Genomic DNA, 13472 nt, shown 5'->3' with positions numbered 1-13472 from the left:
GTTTCTCAGGCACACCTGGTTGGCTGTTGTGGGAAATGGAATGTGGCCTGATCCAACAGAGCTCACCTTACATTTTTAGGGAAAACAAATGTTCCTAAATGTATTTTCTTTCAAATAAGCATGATGGATAATTGATTTCAGTGGACTGCGCTGTTAACCTCAGTCCCTGACACATTTTAGAAATATATCACCCATTGATTTCAATGGAATGCTTTCAGTCAGTGGAATAAAAAGGAACTCATTTCAAGCAAGCATGTATAGGATCGGGATAGACTGTTACACATCTTCATGACGTCAATCTTTTGCGCATTATGCTTCTACAATCCCCATAAAGGCTGTGCAGGCAAAGCAGCTTGATGGACTGACCCACGGGTTTTTAACTAGCTGGTTCATCATCAAACATCCTTTGATATCCGTCAACTACAGGTGCTTCATGATAAATTGAATAATTTGGTAATGTATTTAAAGTAAGTAAAATGCTGCATTACAATAAATGAGAAATCTACTAATCCTGTTAGGGGCTAAAGGCAAGGAAAATATTCCTGCATAACTTCCATACATACACAAGTTAGATTTGCTCACCCCAAAAGCTGACTCCATTTTGTCAACTTTGACTAATGCTCTGTCTGTGACTAATTGCATCTTGCCCTACTTTTAAATCTAATTTCATCTACTCTCTGAGCCATTTCCAAAGCTCTAACAAAAGAGAGGAATGTTAATGAAACACAATAGTCTACAAATGTATAAATCTGCAATCGTGTATATCCAATAATTTTACTGATGTATTTTAGATTTTATCATCTCGGTACACTGCCATCTGTAATAAAATGCATTATGGGGAGACAAAAGGGGTAGGGTTATACAGTACAAGGCTTTTATCTATGTTTTTATGTTCTTTATTCCAGTACAAAGCAAAATAATCATATCTGAGCCCCCAGCATAGCCCCTCGCGGAATTTTCAAATGGCTGATACTAATTATGAGCTGTTCAGTTTACATCTAAGCTGAAATAGGTTTCCTCCCAAAAATTCTCAGAAGAGAGCTGCCGGACCTTAAAGACTAAGGGTGCAATCCAGCCCCTTGATTTGCTTGCTGGGTGGAGTTATGGTAGAGGCCATCCCATAGCAGTTCTGCCAGCCTTAGCCTTGGCTGGCACAGAACCCTCCATTCCACCCACCCAATGTGCAGGTGGGTTTAAATACTACTGGTAGGCTTTCAAGGAGTGGTAGCTTGCAGAAATCCCTCCAACAGGATGTTCCAGGCAGGAGCTGAGCTACCCCAGGATCCACTAGATTCCAAGCCAGCCCTGCAGCTTTTACTTGATGGCATCAGGCCCTATCCAGGCTGATTGCTATGCCAGCTGACATAGTCCGGATCAGACTTTCCTTCTCACTTGCTACCCTGAACAGGATGAATTATGGCTATGCCACTCTGCCCAACCTTGCTGCTGTCTGGCCAGGGTCTAGATCACTCTGGCCAGCTGCCCACAACACTCTTTTGACCTTTTTGTTGCAAAAAAACAAAAACAAAAAACTAGCACTAAATTGTAAAAAAATTCTAAAAAAAATTCTTTGTCAATTTAAATGTGATTATATCCTCAGTAGGCTTTTAAGTTTAGATCCATCTGCACCATCCAGAATAAGGTAAAGGGACCCCTGACCATTAGGTCCAGTCGTGACCGACACTGGAGTTGCGGCGCTCATCTCGCTTTATTGGCCGAGGGAGCCTGCGTCCAGTTTCCGGGTCATGTGGCCAGCATGACTAAACCGCTTCTGGCAAATCAGAGCAGCGCATGGAAACGCCGTTTACCTTCCTGCTAGAGTGGTACCTATTTATCTACTTGCACTTTGATGTACTTTTGAACTGCTAGGTTGGCAGGAGCAGGGACTGAGCAACGGGAGCTCACCCCGTTGCGGGGATTTGAACCGCCGACCCTCTGATCGGCAAGTCCTAGGCTCTGTGGTTTAACCCACAGCACCAGGATGTCCTTATTTTCGTTGGAGGGTATGGAATTATCCTACCCCTGAGCCACCTGATGGCAATTCTAGGCTTTGTGGTTTAACACTGGAGACAGAACATAGCCAAATTGGCTTGTGCCATTGATAAGCTTATTCTCCATGGAGATGCCTAATCCTCTTTTAAAGTCTCCAGGCTGGTGGCCATCACTGCGTCTTGTGGCAGCGAGTTCCATATGCTCCGTCTGAAGAAGTGCTTTCCTTTGTCTGTCCTGATCTTCCAGCATTCAGCTTCATTGCATGGCTCTGGGATTCTACTATTATGCAAGGGCGATCCCCATTACTGCTTCCATGTTTGCAAAAATGTACACCGGTTTCTCCAGACTTTCGTTACTTGTTAAAAACAGAATTCTGAGAAAAACTGATTTTGTTTACTTAGGATGCAATATAATGGGTCATTAAAAAAAAAAAACTGACAAGAAGCCAGTGCGAAAGTTAATTTACAAAAACACAAAGCCAAACAGCTGCTCTGATAACTCGTTTTCTGCCCTGTTCAGGGGCGCACTTAATTTTGAGTGTTATTGGGTGTTTAACCAGGCCTACGTCAGTGTAACAGCACACTCTGCCAGCTGTTAGAAATGTTTGGCGATGGTGCAAGTCTGATCTGGCAAGTCAACATGGGCAGCTGACGAGGATGAAAAATGACAGTTATGTGAGAAAGAGAATGATAACCATATGGCACCAGTATTATGCTAATACTTTAGATCTGAGGCATTATTTGGTTAGGCTTAATTTGAATGCTCCACATTTACAGACAATTTAATTATTGTGTAATTTTATACCCAATTAAGTTTTGATCTTCCATATTGTAGTAACTGTAGGCTTTCCATTCAGCAGGAATGGATATCTGAACAAAGCTGGGTGAGCAATGAGCATAGGCTTGCGGCCTGTCATTGCTATCGGTGCACTGTTCTGAATGCTTTATTTGCAAATTTTACTGTGTGGGCTATGTTTTTACACTACTGAAGCGCAAAAAGAACTCTTTCACAGATGCTAGGTTCTTAGCCCCCACTCTCTTTGAAGGAAGATTATACAATGGATTTGCTAATATAGCTAAACACAGAACCATAGCAACTTGCCTCTTTGTGTCAATTACAGGTTGAATCCATGTGGTGTCTGCTTATTTGATCCAGCAGAACAGGGATTAAGGACTCCACTACATTAGTTTTTTTATTTAAAGCGTTTTAAATGCGTTATAACACTGTGACACCAGATGGCGCTGCAGAGTTCGATCCTTGGCAATGTGATTTCCCATTATGAGCTTTACAATATGTTTTCCTGAAACTTTTTTTGATGTGTCCCAGGCCAATCTTCAGTGATTCCTGCGCCCCACTCCTGCCATCCAACATCCCCCTAAATCTGGAGGACCTTTTGGAATTTTTGGATTGTGTTTCATTCCCCTGACAAAAAGCCAAGGGTCTGACTCAGCCAGAACTCACTGGAACTCAGTTCCGGCACCTTTCAGGTGGGTGCCATTGCCATTCTTAGAGAATGAGGGAGGTGTTCATTGTAAGTTCTGGCACCTTCCCCCCGCCCCAGAAAAATAGCACTGCTACACATTATACATTTCAAGACATGATGTCTCCCCAAAATCCCAGGAACTGTAGTTTGACGGGGGTGGCACTGTGGGTTAAACCACAGAGCCTAGGACTTGCTGATCAGAAGGTCGGCGGTTCGAATCCCCATGACGGGGTGAGCTCCTGTTGCTCAGGTCCCTGCTCCTGCCAACCTAGCAGTTTGAAAGCACCTCAAAGTGCAAGTAGATAAATAGGTACCACTCCGGCAGGAAGGTAAACGCCGTTTCCGTGCACTGCTCTGGTTCGCCAGAAGCGGCTTAGTCCTGTTGGCCACATGACCCAGAAGCTGTACGCTGGCTCCCTTGGCCAATAAAGCAAGATGAGCGCCGCAACCCCAGAGTCGGTCATGCCTGGACCTAATGGTCAGGGGTCCCTTTACCTTTTTAAGGGTGCTGTGAACTGTAGTTCTGTGAGGGGTAAACCACAGTTCCCAGGATACTTTGGGATAAGACAAATGCTTTCATGTCTGGTGTGGTTGGAGCCACAATCTAGCAGCTTCTTGTGTTCCTGTTATAACTGGAACAACCGCAGAATTGCTTCTGTGTTTATTCCTGCCTGTCCTTCACTCCCCTTCCTCGGTTTTAGTTTGTAAGCCCCTCAGGGCAGAGACCTGCCCTCTTATACTATGTAAAACGCCGTGCACATTGATTCAACAACAACAACACAAACTAATGCAATAGCCATGGAGAGACAATGTCAGAATTAAACACCATCTTTAAAAAAACCTCAAAGCAAATCTCAAAACCTCAAAGCAAAGTAAAAACTATGCATAAGACTAACCCTTTATAAAAAGGGTTTCTCCATACAGTGGAAAGCTACAAGGTGGAAGCAAGGGCCAAGGGGAGTTTCCCTTTGGAGGGACTTCCAAAGGCTCTCTCGACTCCAACCAAATGCACTGGGTCAATGGGACACACAACAGCGGCATCCTTTGATGACCTTAATGAGCAGAAAGACTCAGATGGGAGGATTTATTCCAAGCTATCCAGGTCCCAAAACATAAATGGATTTAAAGGTCAGCAGCAGTACTTTGAACTGGGCTCGGAAACGAATCAGCTGTTTTCAGCAAGGGAGTTGCATGCTTCAGATAAGCAGTGCCAGTTAACAACTTGGCTGCAGCATTCTGGACCAATTAAAGTTCCCAGACATTTTTCAAATACAACACATTCCAGAAATCTAGACATGATATAAGTCATTAGTGATGTTCCACCTCTGTATTTCACTCCAGGCATTATTATCCTTAGATAGGGCAGGTAAAATCTAGTCAGTGTCCCTAGTTCTTAAGTTGAATTGGGCCACTGATGACATTTTTAATTTTATTTCATGACGTGAAAGTTTAAGGGCAGCTTTCCCCCCTCAGGTGCATGGCTGTGCAAATGAACTCCCCTAAGAATTCTGGGGCGTTTCGTCCTTTCTGCCTCTCTCCCAAAGGGGTTCATCCCTAATATTCCATCATGTAATAATCCTCCCCAAGCAAAGCCCTTATCTCTGCAGTACTGAAGGATGATATCACTGCTAGTTCAGCTGTCTAGGCAGCCAGTGCATTCCTTCCTGGTATCATCCAGGATGAAAAGTCAAGTGTGTGTGTGTGTGCTGAGGTGGGGGAGGCATAGCCTTGGTTACAACACCTGTCAGCATGGCGATAGCATGATGCATTTTTCAATGTCCTAACCTGTAGAGGCAAGGAAGACCCAGAGCAGCCCAGGAGACGGATCGCCGCAGGGGTGTGAGGAGCTGCTGGGACGAAAAAGGAGCAGCTATGTCCACTCCAAACACATTGGGTAAGCTGCCAAATATTTTAAAAATCACTCCATCTGGCAGAAAGCCACAGTATTTCGGCTGTAGTGTGGGATGCTCTAAAGCCCTTTAGCTTTGACATCTCAGTTTGCTGCTGCCATTGTTGGCTTTCAGATGAACATGAGATGCTATATCTTCCCAGGGGCGGGGGGAACTTCTCCAGCCCAAGGCTGAAGGCTGAGCAGCCTTCTGAGGGGAAGATGCCAGAGGCAAAAGCAAACACAAACACAAATGTGGGTTTTATTTATTTATTTGCCACATTTAAAGACCACCTTAATCTTCCAAGAATCTTGAGGTGGTGTACACCAGTGCCGGGATACCAAATAGGCAGAGTAGGCACTAGACTAAGTCTCCACGCCTTTTAGGGGCCCTGTGACAATGGATTGTGTAATAAAATTGGTTTATTAAAATGGTTGGTTGGTAAGATCAAAAACGTATTAGGAGAAAATTTGAGAGCCGCCCCCCCCCCCATGATTTTGATAGTTGGAATCCTCCACAGGGTTTAATTTGGTACCTGTGTACATTTCATCCTCACAACAATCCTGTGAGGTAGGTTAGGCTAAGAGATTATGACTGGGCCAAGGTCATCCAGTGAGCTTTGTGGTTGAGTGGGGATTCAAACCCTAGTCTCCCAGGTCCTAGTCCAGCACTAACCATCACGCCACAATGGCTCATTTCCCAGTAGGCTAATTTCTTCACACTTACATACCGCTGTCTAGCCAGGAAAGCCAGTAGCTTGATCAAAGTTCACACTCCAGCCAGACAAAAACACTTGAGGTTGTGAAGCAAGGCTGGTGAGGGGTATGGGTGTGTATCCTGGGGGAGAGTCCTGAGAGGCCTACATTTAACCCCACTGGTCTGAGGTTCCCTACCCCAGCTAAGCATGGTGCTAGATGGACACACCTGGACCTTTCCTACTCTCCTGCTGCCCTTCTGTGTAGCATGTCATAGAAATGAAATGATAGTGGTTCGTCAAGCAGACATTTCCACCTCAGCTTCGCAAATGGGGATACAGAACCTATGACCCTTCAGATGTTATGGGACTTTGAGGCAAGGGAGGGGAGCCAAGGAGCCATGTCTCTTGGGAGAGGGGTGGAAATGTAGAGAGTTAAGGTGTGAATTCTGGAATGGCTGAATTCCCTAACGCTAAACTATTACGGCTTTTCCCTTTTAGTCACAGCTGTGCTTTACACAAGTGCATATGGTAATAGAATGACGCTTGGGGATTGAAGGGGAGGATGGACAAACAAGCTGTGAGGACAAGCAGCAGCCTGGAAGTAGGACAAGCTGGTGTGTCCCACTTTCTGGCTACAAGTCACGGAAGGGCTGGGGACATAGCCCATTGGGCTGCAAAGCATGGACTTGAGAAGAAGTGGGGAAAAGCTAGGAGTGGAACACATTAGAGTGGGAAGGGCAGTGGCAGAACAACTACTTTCTATGCAGAAAGTCCCAGGTTCCCTGCCAGTTTCAGGTAGGTGTAAGAAGAACTGCTGCCAATCAGTGTGGACAATATAGAGCTAGATGAGCCAGTGATTCGACTCAGTATAGAGTGACTCCGTATGTTCCTATAAGTGAAGTGGGGTCACTTTTCTTCCTGTAGATAGGAGAGAACCTTCACACTGGATTCTCTCAGATTACCAACAGATGCTGGACCATTCTGGAGGACCTGTTTATTGATTTATTTTCACAAAGTTTGCCTGGAGGTTATATGGTGTCCACTGTTCATTGAGCATGCATTCCTATTTGTTATACAAAGGTTATACAATGTTGCATCAAATGATTTTTAGCTCACACTCTCCAGTGAATTTCCTGTCACTTTCCTTATGGCAAATAGCTGCTTGGGGTGGGGTGTGTGTTTATGTGCCGATTTTTTGTGCAGGACTGCAAGACAACTAAATTCACTTAATTGCACATCCTAAATTTGCCAGTATATGATTGAATCTTACCCAGAAATGGGTGAGTGAAAGTAGCCACTATGTTACAGGAAAGGACAGGCAAATAAATGCCTAGGACTTGCTGATCAGAAGGTCACGGTTTGACGGGGTGAGCTCCTGTTGCTCGGTTCCTGCTCCTGCCAACCTAGTAGTTCGAAAGCACGTCAAAGTGCAAGTAGACAAATAGGTACCGCTCTGGCGGGAAGGTAAATGGCATTTCCGAGTGCTGCTCTGGTTCGCCAGAAGCGGCTTAGTCATGCTGGCCACATGACCCAAAAGCTGTACGCCAGCTCCCTCGGCCAATAAAGTGAGATGAGCGCCGCAACCCCAAAGTCGGCCACAACTGGACCTAATGGTCAGGGGTCCCTTTACCCTTTACCTTTTTAACTTTCCCATTCAATGGTTGACATCAGTTCACAATGTCCATAGACTTTAGCTGTTTGTATTCTTCCACTGACTTTCCACCCAGTCGACTTCCACTGCTGGTTTGGGAGGTGGTATACACATGATGTTAGCTACAATCCACATCTATCCTGTTGTTTCTTATGAAATAATACATTTTGATGGGCTTTCCCCCAAACCGGCTTCACTCCAAATTGAGAAAAACAACAACACAGCTGTTAATTTAAGTGGTTACAGCAATAGATTCCAGGTAATTATGACTGGATTAAAATTCCAAATGTAACCATCATACTAATCAACTTGTGCACTGCTTTTGTATTCAGGAAGACCATCTCCTTTATCAGATTGGAAGACAAAGATTGCTCTGATCTTTCTTTGCTGCAGTCTGCATCAGCATGTTTCAACTTGCTCTTTCAATCCAATTATCAATTAGAACAACTGGCGAGCAGTGTGAATGCTGTGCTAATGGCTGCAATGTTATTTATAAACAGTTAAAGGCAGAGAAGTGCCATTTGAATTCCGGTGTGAGCTATATGCAGACCCAGAGGTCCCTAATGCACAATTTGTGGGCTGCAAAATAGAGGCCATTATTCTTAGGCTGCTGTTTGATTTGTCATGACAGAAGGAAATAGTATTCTGCCAAGTGTTCTCCATGATTGGTTAATTTAAATGGCATCTTAAATCCTACAGAGATGCAAGAGGATTTGATATTGTTCTCTTTTACATGTGTTTAGCGGCAGCAGGTATGCTTGGCATTGCACAGGATATTCAATTGCTTTAGTTCGCTGTGACCATCCTGCAATCCAGGCTGGCGCAAAGAGAAAGGATTTTTTTACTTATTTAATGGAAATTGCTTTTATATCCCACCCTTCCTCCAGATCGGAGCACAGGACATCTTGCAACAGCAATGTGCAATACAAAACAAAATTGTGCATTCATTGTAAAAATTGCAGCACTTGAGCCTCTACTATAACTAGCATCATCATTATGGCAAATAAATATGTGGTCACCTATCATCCATGAATAGCTAATATGGAAGATTTCCATTTCATTTTGCTGCGAGTTCCATAAACAGGGCACTACCACTAAGAATGCTCTGTCTTTGCCCATCACACTAACCAGTGAAACCATGAGCAACAACTCTCCAGAAGATCTTACGGCTCTGGGTGGCAGGTATTAGGAAAGGTGACATCTTGGCTCCAGATAGTTTAGCATACAGAGAGGTACCAAATGGTCAATACACTCAATGGACACGAGTTGTAGTCCAATGACATCTGGAGGGCCATATATTCCCCACCCCTGCTATAACCCAGGGGCAGCCCAGGCGGATGGGTATGGTACAAGTAATAAATTAACAACAACAATTCTTCATTATTTGCCTCTCTTTTCCCTCCCCCTTTTTCTTGCTAGTGTAGTTTTTGATGATGGATCTAAATGGATTCCTATAAGTTATGTAAACATAGCCTATTCTTCAAAGAATTAACCTTTTTCAGTAATTCAAAGAATATGTGTGGTTCAGGATAGAAACTAGCCCCCTCAGCATTTCTCTCTCTGCTTCCAGCGTTCCTGTGTTGAGCAAGAAGGTCTGAAGGGAGTTTCCTCATACAGTTGTACCTCGGGTTACATACGCTTCAGGTTACAGACTCCGCTAACCCAGAAATAGTGCTTCCGGTTAAGAACTTTATTTCAGGATAAGAGCAGAAATTGTGCTCTGGTGACACGGCGGCAGCAGGAGGCCCCATTAGCTAAAGTGGTGCTTGAGGTTAAGAACAGTTTCAGGTTAAGAACGGACCTCCGGAACGAATTAAGTACTTAACCCGAGGTACCACTGTACATTTGGAAGGATGTGCAGAGAATCTTCCTCCTAACCAGGAAGTCAATGCAGGCTTATAACACCTTCAGCTAAAGTCTGAGTAATTTGGCCTTCAAGCACGAAGACACAAAGAAAAAGAGTTTCACACAACTTACAAAGAACAGAGTTCAGGGGAAACATTAATTACAGACAGCATAAACATAGGTTTTTAATATTGGATATGAGAAAATGAACAGTATAAATGAATATAAGGAAAGCATTCATTTATCTCACTTACAGGCCCAGTAATTATTATCTAAAAGAAAAACCAATATACATCATGATGGTTAGAACCTCAGACAGGCCCCAAATATAGCACTTAAGATTGCATTATATTCTATTAAGAGAATGCTTTGCCCATCTGAGATTCTAACCCACGTGATTTGTATTTATTTATTTTTGTTTCAGATAATAATTAGTGGGCCTCTGAAGAAGACTAAATGTCAAAACGCAGCTGCCGTTAGGACTTTAGAAACACTTTTTAAAAATCCATGGTGGCCTCTAAGTGAAATAAATAAGTGCATTCCATATATGTATGCTCATTTATAATTTTTATTTTATCTTACAGAATATGAAAAATCTGGGTTTATAGTTAATGTGCTTTACCTTAACTGTTTTAAAGCATGAAGTGAGCAAGCAACGGTGGCCCTCTTGCACCCCTGTGTTTCTGCCACATCTAATCCCCACCCACTTTGAATGCCTGAACAGGGCTTTTGTGTCACTTAACTAATCACACATTCTTCCCCTTTTTATCACCCCCTCCCAATTTCTTTCCTCTGTAGTCTTTCTTGTGTCAGTTTCTAGATTTAAGCCCCTCAGGGCAGAGATCTGTGCCCTCATAATTTGTAAAAACCCACCGCAAGCAGCTTTTTGCCATAAGGAAAGCGACAGGAAATTCACTGGAGAGTGTGAGCTGAAAATCATTTGATGCAACATTGTATAACCTTTGTATAACAAATAGGAATGCATGCTCAATGAACAGCTCCATGTAAACGCTGGCCACCATCCATACATGTCCTGTCTCTTATCTTGCCATTTCTTATGAAATGACTGTGTTTTGATGTACCTTGCCCAAAACCAGCTTCAATCCAAATTGAGAAAAATAATGACCTGGTTGCATTTTAAGCCAGAAATGTGTACATGGCCTAAGTAAACAACCAAGGGGTGGTGATAGAGGAGGAGGTATTGAATAGCAACCATGGAAGATGGCATGATCTCATACCATCCAACATTTCTCCAATGAAAATAGGGACGTCTCATTCCATAATGATAATTTTACTATTTATACCCCACACATCTTACTAGGTTGCCCCAGCCACTCTGGGCAGCTTCCCAGATAATAAAACTTTAAACATTGGGGGGGGGGGAACCTTCCCTATACAGAATTGCCTTCAGATGGCTCGGGGGCAGGATAACTCCATACCCTCCAACGAAAATAGGGACATCCTAAGGAACAGTGGGACATTCTGGGATCAAATCAGAAACCGAGACGGCTTCTCTAAATCAGGGACATCCCTGGAAAATAGGGACACTTGGAGAGTCTGTGATCTTTACTGAGGTAACATGTACTCTGATACTCTCTCTAGCTGTTGAGGGAGTTTTCTTGTGGAAGTTGAATCTAACCCTGCTCTCAACAAGGCATGTCAAAAAGGCAGAAGCCTCTCTTGTTGATTTCTGCTCTGGTTGTATACTGTTTTGGTCAGCTTGTTCAGTAAACTTTCACCTGGATTTTCTCTCCGGATTACATTTGTTTTATTCGCATGTTTCCGCTAACAATCCTGTTGGTATCTGTGTGTCTTGAGAGCTGATGGAGTGCGCCTCAGGAGTGAAGTCAAACAGCCGGAGAATCACAGTGCCTGCTGCCTTCCATGTTGTTGTTTTGCTGTGATAGCAGCACTGAACTGACCTCTCCAAGGAGCAAGCCTGGGAGTGTGTATGAAGTTCTTGGGCTGCCAAGACAACAAGATCCACCTTTCAGAAGTTGCTTGAAGGAGGTGTACAAGGCACCATCCAACCATCTTAGGGACTCTACTCTGGATTTGTGTAGGGTTTACTCCTTAGTGTTTTCGTCTCCCGAAGATGTCCTGCAAGGGTACAGAATTTTCCTCAGGTTTTACTCCTGAGATCTTTCTCATGAATGAGTATAGCCACAAGGCAGCAGAGGTTTAGGACCAGAGTTATCCTTCTCTAGATGGGCTACCTTCCCAGGTTGATGAGCCCCATCTGCCCCTCATTTCCCTCTACAGTTTCATGATGGTTGGGTTCACTACTGGTCTTGTCCACTGAATCCGCTGGAGCCTATTATTGCATTCAGGGGAAGTCTCTAATTCATTGAGGGTTTGGGACCCGACGGCTACTCTCACCTGGTTCAGCCAGCCAGTCAAAGCCATTCCCAGTGTGTGGCCACTGTCACATCCTGGCAGCTTCTAGGAGCCACAGGTGAGAGCTGAGTGCAGGGTGGGGAGCAAAGGTGGGCAAACTAGCCCAAAAGGAGCATGACATATCATCTACCAGAGGTACTACCCCTCCTCTAACACCTCATAACTCTTACTAACAACAGTAACAATTGTGATGATGTTGAATGGATGTTTCTCAAAGTGAAAACTGCCAAACATGCATCCTTCATCATCATCATCAGCATTGTTAATTGCTCAATCTTGACCCTGATATCTCAGGGAGGGTTACAGCACTTTAAAATACAACATTAAAAAGAATTTAGAGCACCTTAAAATTACAAAACTAGAGTAGGCCGTGTGTGTGTGTGCGTGCATTAGCATTTCTTGTGCAAGTGGGCAATGAAGGTCCAAACTACTATCTGTGAAGGCTAATCCTGTGGATTTGCTTATACAAAAACAGGAACTACTTCAGACTTTTCATGAACCAAAAGATAGGAGTTGGGGGGTGGGGTGGAGAGGAAAGATAATGAGTCATTTTTCAGTGTTTTCAACAACATGGACAATTCTTCCTGCAATGCAACAAGGTATTGGTTCACTTTTTGTGTCATTATTAATACAGGATCCATTATGAAATGTGATGAGCCATAATTTTACTATTAGCTTGCTTCCCAATACTAGAGAGCAAACCTACCTACCTATCTACCTATCTATCTACACACACACACACACACACACACACACACACACACACATCTTCACCATTCTCAAGGTCATATTAAAACAGAGTTTGCTCTAAATTCATATATTGATACATACCCACCCACCTACCCACCCCAAATTGTCCTCATGACAAACACAAGAAGTTGACATGCATTTGCCAGAAAACCCCTTTGGGATTCTACTTCAGCCTGGCTACCTTTTTACAGAAACATATTTTAAAGTGACACAGATAAACCGAGACCATTTCAGTGTAGACCAACTGCATTTGTCCAAAGGGCAAGAATGTAGGGAGGAGAGTGAAACGATTATTTACCACAGATGAGATGACAGAGCTAACAAAGATGCTTTTCGCAGGCAGCTTAGTTTCCATCCATTTGGTAGGCACACATCTTTCAAACAGCAAAAAGTTCTCAGCTGCTAAGCTTTCATATCAAGCTCTGTGAGAAAACAGGAAAACTTCATACCTGACAAGTGACACCTTCAGGATCCTGCTTTAAAACACAACAATCTTGTCAGAAGTTTTGTTTCTTTGCAGCCAGATAGCCCCTGCCGCAGACACTCCTATTCTGCAGGGACAAGGAGCCAGCCCCTTCCTGCAGATTGCACCAACGAGGAGAAAACCAGGGAGGCACATGTCACTATCAGCACATGCCCTTTGTGACTCAATTAACCTTGACATTTGTGTTCTGAAAAATATGCAATGTGGGAAGCCCTACACACTATATTGCCCAGTCAGGCAATGGGTAACAAAAAAAGCCAAGAGATAGCAATATAGGACTTTCA

General features: G+C 43.7%; 1 protein-coding gene across 1 annotated transcript in view; it reads right to left on the bottom strand.

Annotated features, from left to right (window-relative positions):
* Window positions 1–13251, bottom strand: part of STARD13 (StAR related lipid transfer domain containing 13) — a 208462-nt gene extending 195211 nt beyond the window's left edge. The window contains exon 1 of the mRNA XM_081909308.1: window positions 13154–13251. The gene's annotated coding sequence lies outside the window, so the exon portion shown is untranslated. The remainder of the gene's footprint in view (window positions 1–13153) is intronic.
* Between the last annotated feature and the right edge of the window lie 221 nt (window positions 13252–13472).

This window comes from Podarcis melisellensis, assembly GCF_964234715.1.
Source record: "Podarcis melisellensis genome assembly, chromosome: 4".
NCBI lineage: Eukaryota > Metazoa > Chordata > Lepidosauria > Squamata > Lacertidae > Podarcis > Podarcis melisellensis.
Note: the sequence above shows the minus strand (reverse complement) of the source record. Positions and strands in the feature narration are given on the sequence as shown.